The following is a 10,598-nucleotide window of genomic DNA, read 5'->3' on the forward strand; positions in this document are numbered from 1 at the left end:
GAATTGAGTGGGAGGATGGTAGAAACTTGGTGAGGTTATTGAACCGTCACTTCAACTAGTATGTAGCAGGGCACATGAAGTTGTTCCTGTGGCACCTACACCAATTGAAGTGGAAGCTGATGATAGTGATCATGAAACTTCGGATCAAGTCACTACCAAACCTCGTAGGTTGACAAGGATGCGTACTACTTCAGAGTGGTACTTAGTCCTGTCTTGAAGGTCATGTTTCTAGTCAACAATGAACCTACGAGCTATGGAGAAGCGATGGTGGGCCCGGATTCCGACAAATGGCTCGAGGCCATAAAATCTGAGAGAGGATCCATGTATGAAAACAAAGTGTAGACTTTGGAAGAACTACTTGATGGTCGTAAGGCTATTGGGTACAAATGGATTCTAAAAGGGAAGACAGACAATGATGGTATGTGTCACCAGTAAGAAAGCTTGACTTGTCGCTAAGATGTTTTCCGACAAGTTCAAGGAGTTGACTACGGTGAGACTTTCTCACTCGTAGCGATGCTAAGAGTCTGTTGGAATTGTATTAGCAGTTACTGCATTATTTATGAAATCTTACAGATAGGATGTCAAAGCATTGTTTCCTCGACAATTTTCTTGAGGAAAGGTTGCATGTGATACAACCAGAAGGTTTTTGTCAATCCTAAAAGATGCTAACAAGTATGCAAAGCTCCAGTAGTCCTTCTAAGGACTGGAGTAAGCATCTCGGAGATGGAATATACGCTTTGATGAGATGATCAAAGATTTTAGGTTTATACAAAGTTTATGAGAAACTTGTATTTCCAAAGAAGTGAGTGGGAACACTATAGCATTTCTGATGAGTATATGTTGTTGACATATTGTTGATCGGAAATGATGTAGAATTTCTGGAAAGCATATAGGGTTATTCGAAAGTGTTTTTCAATGGAAAAACCTGGATTAAGCTACTTGAACATTGAGCATCAAGATCTATAAGGATAGATCAAAATCGCTTGATAGTACTTTCAAATGAGTACGCACCGTGACAAGATTTTGAAGGAGTTCAAAATAGATCGGCAAAGAAGGAGTTCTTGGCTGTGTTATAAGGTGTGAGTATTGAGTAAGACTCAAGACCTGACCACGGTAGAAGAGAGAGAAAGGACGAAGGTCGTCCCCTATGCTTTAGACGTAGGCTCCACAGTATGCTATGCTGTGTACCGCACCTAAAGTGTGCCTTGCCATGAGTCAGTCAAGGGGTACAAGTGTGATCCAGGAATGGATCACATGACAGCGGTCAAGATTATCCTTAGTAACTAGTGGACTAAGGAATTTTCTCAATTATGGAGGTGGTAAAGGAGTTCGTCGTAAAGGGTTACGCCGATGCAAACTTTGACACTAATCTGGATGACTCTGAGTAGTAGACCGGATTCGTATAGTAGAGCACTTATTTGGAATAGTTCCAAATAGTTTGTGGTAGCTGCATCTAGGAGATGACATAGAGATTTGTAAAGCACACACAGATCTGAAAGATTCAGACCCGTTGACCAATGACCTCTCTCACAAGCGAGATATGATCAAACCCAATGGGTGTTGGATTCATTGCAATCACATAGTGATGTGAACTAGATTATTGACTCTAGTGCAAGTGGGAGACTGTTGGAAATATGCCCTAGAGGCAATAATAAAATGGTTATTATTATATTTCCTTGTTCATGATAATGTCTATTGTTCATGCTATAATTGTATTAACTGGAAACCGCAATACATGTGTGAATACATAGACCACAACATGTCCCTAGTGAGCCTCTAGTTGACTAGCTCGTTGATCAATAGATGGTTATGGTTTCCTGACCATGGACATTGGATGTCATTGATAACGGGATCACATCATTAGGAGAATGATGTGATGGACAAGACCCAATCCTAAGCATAGCACAAGATCGTGTAGTTCGTTTGCTAAAAGCTTTTCTAATGTCAAGTATCATTTCCTTAGACCATGAGATTGTGCAACTCCCGGATACCGTAGGAATTCTTTGGGTGCGACAAACGTCACAACGTAACTGGGTAGCTATAAAGGTGCACTACGGTATCTCCGAAAGTGTCTGTTGGGTTGTTACGAATCGAGACTGGGATTTGTCACTCCGTGTGATGGAGAGGTATCTCTGGGCCCACTCAGTAATGCATCATCATAATGAGCTCAGTGTGACTAAGTAGTCAGTCACGGGATCATGCATCACGTAACGAGTAAAGTGACTTGCCGGTAACAAGATTGAACGAGGTATTGGGATACTGACGATCGAATCTCGGGCAAGTAACGTACCGATAGACAAAGGAAATTGTATACGGGATTGCTTGAATCCCCGACATCGTGGTTCATCCGATGAGATCATCGTGGAACATGTGGGAGCCAACATGGGTATCCAGATCCAGCTGTTGGTTATTAACCGGAGAGATGTCTCGGTCCTGTCTACATGTCTCCCGAACCCGTAGGGTCTACACACTTAAGGTTCGATGACGCTAGGGTTATAGGGAAGTTTTGTACGTGGTTACCAAATGTTGTTCGGAGTCCCGGATGAGATCTCGGACGTCACGAGGAGTTCCGGAATGGTCCGGACGTAAAGATTTATATATGGGAAGTCCCATTTTGGACACCGGAAGTGTTCTGCGCGTTATCGGTAACGTACCGGGACCACCTGAAGGGTTCGGGGGTCCACCGGGAGGGGCCACCAACCCCGGAGGCCTACGTGGATCAAGTGTGGGAAGGGACCAGCCCCTAGATGGGCTGGTGCACCTCCTACAAGAGGCCCAGGGCGCAGGGAATGGGAAAGGGGGAAAACCCTAGGCTCAGATGGGCATAAGGCCCACCTAGGGCGTGCCCCCCTTCTCTCCCCCTTTGGCCGCCCCCCAGATGCATCTAGGGCTGGCCGCCACCCCTAGGGGGGAACCCTAGATGGGGGCGCAGCCCCTCCCCTTCCCCTATATATAGTGGGGGTTTGGGGGCTGCCAGAGACACGAGTCTCCCTCTCTCTTGGCGCAGCCCTACCCCTCTCCCTCCTCGTCTCTCGCAGTGCTTGGCGAAGCCCTGCTGGAGTGCCATGCTCCTCCATCACCACCATGCCGTTGTGCTGCTGCTGGACGGAGTCTTCCCCAACCTCTCCCTCTCTCCTTGCTGGATCAAGGCACGGGAGACGTCACCGGGCTGCACGTGTGTTGAACGCAGAGACACCGTTATTCGGTGCTTAGATCGGATTCGGCCACGATCTGAATCGCTTCGTGTACGACTCCACCGACTGCGTTCTTGCAACGCTTCCGCATCGCGATCTTCAAGGGTATGAAGATGCACTCCCCTCTCTCTCGTTGCTAGTTACTCCATAGATTGATCTTGGTGATGCGTAGAAAATTTTTAATTTCTGCAACGATCCCCAACACTAAAAGGCATAAAGATCGCTCCAGCAGCCCCACTAGTTACTCATCTATTGTTCGCTGACGACTCACTTTTTCTCATGGAGGCCACGGAGGAGAGTGTCAATGCGGTCAGGGACATCCTGGAGGTTTATGAACGAGGATCGGGCCAGACGATCAATCGTGACAAGTCAGCTATATTTTTCAGCAAGAATACACCGCATCAGAGAAGGGACCGCCTGATCCAACTGCTCGGGCTCCATACTGAGGGTCATCAAGGGAAATACCTTGGGCTCCCGACCTATGTAGGCAAGTCACGCCAGGCCTACTTCGAATACTTGCGTGACTGGATCTGGGAGATTCTGCTGGGGTATAAGATCAAACTCCTGTCAAAGAAGGGAAAGGAAATCCTAATCAAAACAGTGCTCCAAGCCATACCAACTTATGCCATGGCCTGCTTCGATCTGACCAAGTCACTGTGCGAGAGTATTAGCTAGATGATCTGCCGCTTCTGGTGGGCAAACCAAGACGATGACAGGAAGCACCATTGGGTCGGGTGGGAGAAGATGACACTACCAAAGTAGGAGGGAGTCCTAGGCTTTAGGGACCTGCATTCGTTTAATATGGCCATGTTGTCACGCCAAGTGTGGAGGTTACTGCAGGCCCCAGACTCCCTGTGTGCCTGGGTGCTAAAAGCTCGGTACTATCCTACCGGCGACCTCCTAACAGCCCAACCATTCCCCGGCATTAGCTATGTCTGGCGCAGCATTCTCCAAGGAGTGGATATAATCAAGGAGGGCATGGTCTGGAGAGTTGGAAACGGCGACCACATCGGGATATGGCAGGATCCATGGCTCCCCACAGGCCCCGTGAGATTTCCATGATCACCACGCGGGAATAACTTGCTAACCACCGTTGCGGAGCTGATCGACCCGACCACACAGACATGGGACCAGCAACTCGTGCGCCAAAACTTCCTTGCGGATGAGCCCACCACTATCCTGGGGATCCCTATCTTTGAACACCATGATGATTTTATCGCGTGGCAGTTCGACAGCAAGGGCATGTTTTTTGTCAGGTCCGCCTGCAGAGTACACGTTGACCTCCAGAAGCACCATAGTGCACACCCGTCGGGCGACAGCTCCACGGGGGAGGATGGAGATAGAAAGATGTGGCTGAAACTATGGAAGATTCCAATGCCCGGGCAAAGTCCATCATTTCATATGGCGTGTGGCGCATAACGGACATCCAATGCTCAGGAACATCGAGCGCATCGGTGTGGAACTGGACACGGACTGCCTCATGTGCAAACGCCTCCCTGAAGACGGAGGACATCTTTCTTGCGGTGTAAGGAAGTTAAGAAGATGTGGCACATTGCAGGCCTGGAGGACTACAGACTGCGGCTCTTGGAATGTTCTTCCCCTCGCCAACTCCTAGAGTGCATTTTCTCTTTCCCAGAGGAAGCTTCGCTCAAGATCATTTGCCTCCTATGGATGTGGTGGACTGAGAGGAACAAAGTAAAGCACCAGCAAAGCAGGGCATCGGCCGACCAATTCCATTTGCTGATGACCAAGGCCTCGTCAGAATGGCGGGAGTTCAACTCAAAGAGAGCGCCGACACAACACAAACCTCTTGTCAAATGGTCTAAACCTGTAGCAGATGTTGTGAAAATTAATGTCGACGGGCTTTTCCCCGGAGGGGAACCACGCAGGCTGGGGTTGCGTCGCTCGAGACCACACGGGCGACGTCATCTTTGCCGCGGCCGGGGAGCTACAACACGCAACTGAATCTGTCCATGCAGAGGCACTAGCTCTTATTCACGCAATCTCTCTTGCTGAAGCACAAGGAATGGGACGGGTTATGTTCGAAACAGACTGCTTGGGCCTCGTCAGTGCCATCTCCATCTATGTTCTGGATCGTTCAAGTCTGGGTGCCATTTTTAGGGAGACGAGATTCCTCCTCCAGCTAGGTTTTCTCCAGTGGAGCATTGTACACTGCCCACGCTCTTGTAATATCCCAGCACACACGCTGGCATCTATGGGTAGGCAGGGTACTTACGGGAGCCAATACATGTGGCTCTCAAACTTTCCCCCTCTTGTAACTGATGCAGTGACCGTCGATTTGGTCGGTCTGGCCTAAAGCAATGGAATGCAAGGTGTTCCAATTTAAAAAAAAAAGACGGTGTATCGATCTCCGATCCAACAAACACGTACGTACCGTCCGATCTCCTTCAAGGTGCATCCAGGTATATGTATGAGTCGGCATTCGGCAACACCCCAAGCCCTAGCCACCACGCCCACCCGATCGATCTGTAGTAAGTGCTAATGGCAAGAAGCAAGGGCGCCGCCGCCAGGCGAAGGAAGGCCGCCACGGCCAAGAAAGCCAACGCGAACGCCGCCGCCAGGACGGTCGAGGCTCCCAAAAAGGCCGTCGTCCCCAGAAAATGTCCCAGACTCCCGTCGGACGTGCTCCCAAAAAGGCCTGCGGTTCCTCGACCGCATCCACTTCGCCTTGGTCTTCGCGTCCCGCGACGACGAAAGGTTCAGGCCGTACGCGCCATGGCTCCTCCTCCCCGGAAAGTCCCCGGAGAAGTTCGAGCTCTTCTCCATCGCTGATCGGCGCAGCGCCACCTTCCAGCCCGCCGCGGACCCCGCATTGCGCGGCCACCTCGTCCTCGGCTCCTCCCGCGGGTGGCTCGCCACGGCCGACGACCGGGGTCAGATCTACCTCGTCAACCCGCTCAGCGGCATGCAGCTCAGGTTGCCGCACATGTCCACCATGGGTCTCTTCGTGCCCGACACGCGATACCTACACTTCTCCCTCCGCATACCGGACTTCCTGAAAGCCCGGTTCGGCGGGGGGCCGCCCTACGATCATGAATGGGGTCCGGTGGGGTACAACACTAGCACGTTGATCTATTATCAGATGCGTGAGCATTTTTACCGCAAGGTGGTCATCTCGACGTCCCCGCTCCCCAGCAGCTATGCCGTGATGCTCATCATGGAACATAAGATCGGCGCACCGGCCTTCGCCACGGCGAAGCACCCTGTGTGGAGGCTGGCACCCTCGCGTGAAGGCGTCGAGGACGCCATCCACCATGACGGCCGGTTCTACTCCGTCTCCTACTCAGGCCTGGTGGAGGCGTGGGAGCGCAATGCGGTGTCCGGCGTGTACACTAGCACGGCCGTCGCGCCACGGCTGGCCCTTGGGAAAAACGAAGAAGGCAGCTCGTCGTCGTGCCGCAAGTACCTCGCGGCGGCGCCCGGAGGGCGGCTGATGGTGGTGCTCAAGTACCTCGAGGTGATCAAGGAGCAGAACGGCCAGGGCAGACGGCCGTGCTCCTTCAAGGTGCATGCCCTCAGCGACCAAGGGCAGTGGAAGGAGGCGACGGACATCGGCAACGTCGCGCTGTTCGTCGGGGTGAACAACTCGCTGTGCTTGCCGATGATGGAGCGCCCGGAGATCAAGGCCAGCTGCGTCTACTACACTGACAACGAGCTCGGCAACAGATCGACGTACGATGGCGATGGCGGTCGCGGTGAGTCGGATCTTCAGGCTGTCGGGGTGTACAGCCTCAAGGACGGCACGATGAAGAAAATCTGGGATCTCGGAGAGCAGGTCCGAAACTTTTACCCGCCGCCGGTTTGGATATTACCTTCCAAGTACTAATAATTAGCTAGGTTTGAGTTTTTTCTTAAGATCGCTAGCAAGTTATAACTGGAATAATTTGTACTAGTTGATAAGCACTGCAAATCTGTGTGTGCGCCTGATCAAATGAGATCCATGAGCAACATTCAGAATAACAAAATTTTCAAAGGAAGGCAAAAGTTTTGCCACATTTGTTTGACTATACTTATTAACCAAGATGAATAGCGGAAATCCGTTGGGGGTCTCGGGAGTGCGCGCTCCTGCACGTGAAAAATATATTTTAAAGTGTGAAAAAATTTCATACAAAAATTTGGCGATACATCTCAACATTATATGTGTGCACGTCAAGTTTCGGAGAAAACCGACATTTTTTGTGGCTTGTGTAAAAAAGACAAAATGATATCTTGTGAAAAGCATTTTTTAACATCGGATTTTGTCTTTTTCACACGCGACACATAAATTGTCGGTTTTTCGCGAAACGACTTGTGAGCATGTACAATATCGAGATGTACGTGCCAAGTTTTTGTTTGGATTTTTTTTGACATTTTCAAAATATGTTTAAAACATATTTTAAAATATGAACTTTACTTCATCCGTTCTAAAGTATGAAATAAAAGGCTTATAAGTTTTGCCCTAAGTTATGTATATTATAAATTGACCGAGTTCATAGAGAAAATAATCAACACAGCTACGAAGCCTACGATACCAAACCAGTCAATAAATTCACCACGGAATATGTACTCCCACAGGAGTAAGACCGTTAGTGTTAAAACAACAAATGTAACAATGCATTGGTTTGACACCGTAGTTCAAAGCATACACAGATGGAAAATATATGCTAGCTAGCTAGCTAAGCTAGGAGTGTTCCAACCATCACAGTAACGGCTTGTCCTTGAATTTTTACCCTCCGATTTGCAGCATCCAACTCCAGATAAAGTGTTCCGGTCCTTTTAGATACCTGATGATACATGGTAAATGAATGATTTAAGATGATTAAGCGCATATTTTAGCAACTTTTCTCAAACACATGCATATTGAAAGAATGATCCAGTTGGTCGTAGAGGTAGTCAAGAGTCAAGACATACTTAAAACGTCGTCAGTCTTTGTTTGCCCAGTTTTCGGGCCCAGTATGGTGCTAGAGCACAGTGTGCACTGCCACAAACAGGGTCCTGTTATGTAGCACAATGCCGATGGGTAATGAGATATGAAAGAAGATGATATATTCTACATAGACAATATGGCCGTAATTTTTTTTTCAAAATTAAATGTAGGTGTGTTGCTATTTCTAACTCAAGAAAGAAGACCATAAGTTAAACAAGCTTCATGTACTACTGTATTATATATGTACTGAACTTAGAGAAAGTTTACAAGATCACCTCGTCTACCCCTTTTTTCGGGGCGAAGAAACGTGAGAAGAAGTCATAACCACATCCAGGTGGCGCCTGTCCTGTAACAATAACACCTCTGCCAGCACACTTTTTAAGTTGTTCCAAGTTAGGAAGGACATCAGCAACCTCTTCTCCCGATGAAAGTTCTACCTGAAAAAGGCCACGACGCGCAGATTCTTTTGGTCATGTAGATGTATAGCATAGTTGCCTGATCTGCTACCTCATAGGAGTTGAGTTCGCAAATCCGTTGTTATGCTCAGCAAATAGGTGTAGAAAATTCTAACTCGAAACATTGTTTGGACTGTTGGAGGCAGAAGCAGTCCAACTAGAAGAACCCTAATACTGTAGCTCCTAAATCCTAATCACCACTCTCAACCAGCCGGTTCAGATACTGCTTACTCCAGCAGCTGCTACCCGGTTTATCCACGCCGTCACAGCCTACTACCGCTCAGTTTTCGTTGCAGGTTGCCACGATTTTGCCATAGTTCTGAATTTTATGATTTGGCGAATATAGTTCTGATATTTCTCTAAAGAAATACTACCTCTATACACCTGCAAAAGAAAACTACCTGTGACCCTCACACTGATTTCTCCCGGTCAAATTATCCCAGCTAAGCTTCCCCGTTAAATCCGTAATTATGTGCCCGTGCTTGTAGCATTGCTCAGATTGGTATCCGAATGCTCGTGACAGAGCAATGGAGCAATGGTGAGGCAGTTATATACGTACAATGAAGTCGTCGGTGATTGCCGCTCGATGAACTCCGACGACGGGCGCGGCCTTCAGGAATATGGACGGCAGCTCGTGGCTGGAGCTGCAGTCCACGAGAACATCGCTCGTAGGGAAATCCAGCTCGATGAACGGTTTCCCCTGCTCCTCCTCCGTCACCCGCGGCCGCGAACTTGCAACGGGAACCTTCCGGGCGGTCAGGACCCCGGACTCGGTCACGAACTCGATCACGTCGTGCTGCTAAGCGAGGACGGCGGTGAAGAGGAGGTGGGCGGACGCCAGTGTCCCGTGCCCGCACAGCGGGACCTCGGTGGCGGGGCTGAACTAGCGGAGGCGGAACCGCGGGGTGAACGAGCTGGAGCCGCCGTCGCGGCGGGAGAGGAAGGCCGTCTGGGAGACGTTGAACTCCGCGGCGACAGACTGAAGCCACCGGTCGTCATCGGCCGCGGCTTCGTCATCCAGGAGGCACACCGCCGCCGGGTTGCCCTTGAACGGCTCGCCAGTGAAGGCATCCACCTGCGTGCGTGCCAACCACACAAAAACTATGTACGTTGAAATGCGATGGAGCAAATTGCTGATACTACGAGAAGAGAAAAATGCCGGATCGATCCATGAGCTATAGCAGGCAGTTGATGAGCAGGTAAGGGCGCAGCGCACTGACCATGGCGTACTGGACGGCTCGGTTGGCCATTGCCAAGAAGCAGCTAGGTGCCTAGCTCCAAATCTGTGCAGGGTGTACTGGATGATGCTAGACGACGATCCAGATCCACCACGTTTTCAAAAGATACTGTCCTAGCCATCGGCAGGTAGCGCCCTCAGAGCATCTACAGCCACACATAGCTAATATGGCCCCTCAAACCTCTGCGAACGCGCCTTAAATTTGCTTCCAAATACTCACGTATCTTAAATTTTTCTCCTCGCTTTTGAGCCATTTTCACAAACACCTTATGTGCGGGCACGTAGAGCAACAACGGCAGTGTCTGGACCTCCAGCACGAGGTCGAAGCGGCAGTGGTGGCGGCAAGCTCCGACGGCGAGCTGCGTGGGCGGAAGCGTCTCGACCAGCATGCGCGCGGCGGCAAGCTCGTGGCCAGCACACGGCTGTGCATGCAGCGGCTCGCCAGCCCGTGGCCAGCACGCAAAGCAGCGGCAGCAGTGCACGCACGCAAGCGGCCAACTAGCTAGCTAGCAAGCATGGATGTGCGGCCGGCCAGACAGCACACCCGTCCCGCGCGGCTGTGGGCCAGCCAACACGCACAGCTGCAGCCGGCCTGCCAGCACGCCCGGCACGCACGCCACGGTGCACGCGAGCTCCTGAGTGACGCGTGCGTGCCAATCATGCCGTGCTCCGGCACGAGCCCGACGCACGGGAGCTGCGGGGCGGCGCGGGCGTGGTAGCCATGCTGTGTTGCGACACAAGCGCGGCGCGGCGAGCACAGGAGCCGGACGCGCGGGAGCTCTAAG

The 10,598-nt window shown here is 50.6% G+C and overlaps 1 pseudogene; it reads right to left on the reverse strand.

Moving 5' to 3' along the window:
- Positions 1–7,721: 7,721 nt before the first annotated feature.
- LOC123077827 (uncharacterized) lies at positions 7,722–10,202 on the reverse strand (annotated as a pseudogene).
- Positions 10,203–10,598: the final 396 nt, after the last annotated feature.

The sequence above is a fragment of the Triticum aestivum genome, chromosome 1B (assembly GCF_018294505.1).
Source record: "Triticum aestivum cultivar Chinese Spring chromosome 1B, IWGSC CS RefSeq v2.1, whole genome shotgun sequence".
NCBI classification, from domain to species: domain Eukaryota; kingdom Viridiplantae; phylum Streptophyta; class Magnoliopsida; order Poales; family Poaceae; genus Triticum; species Triticum aestivum.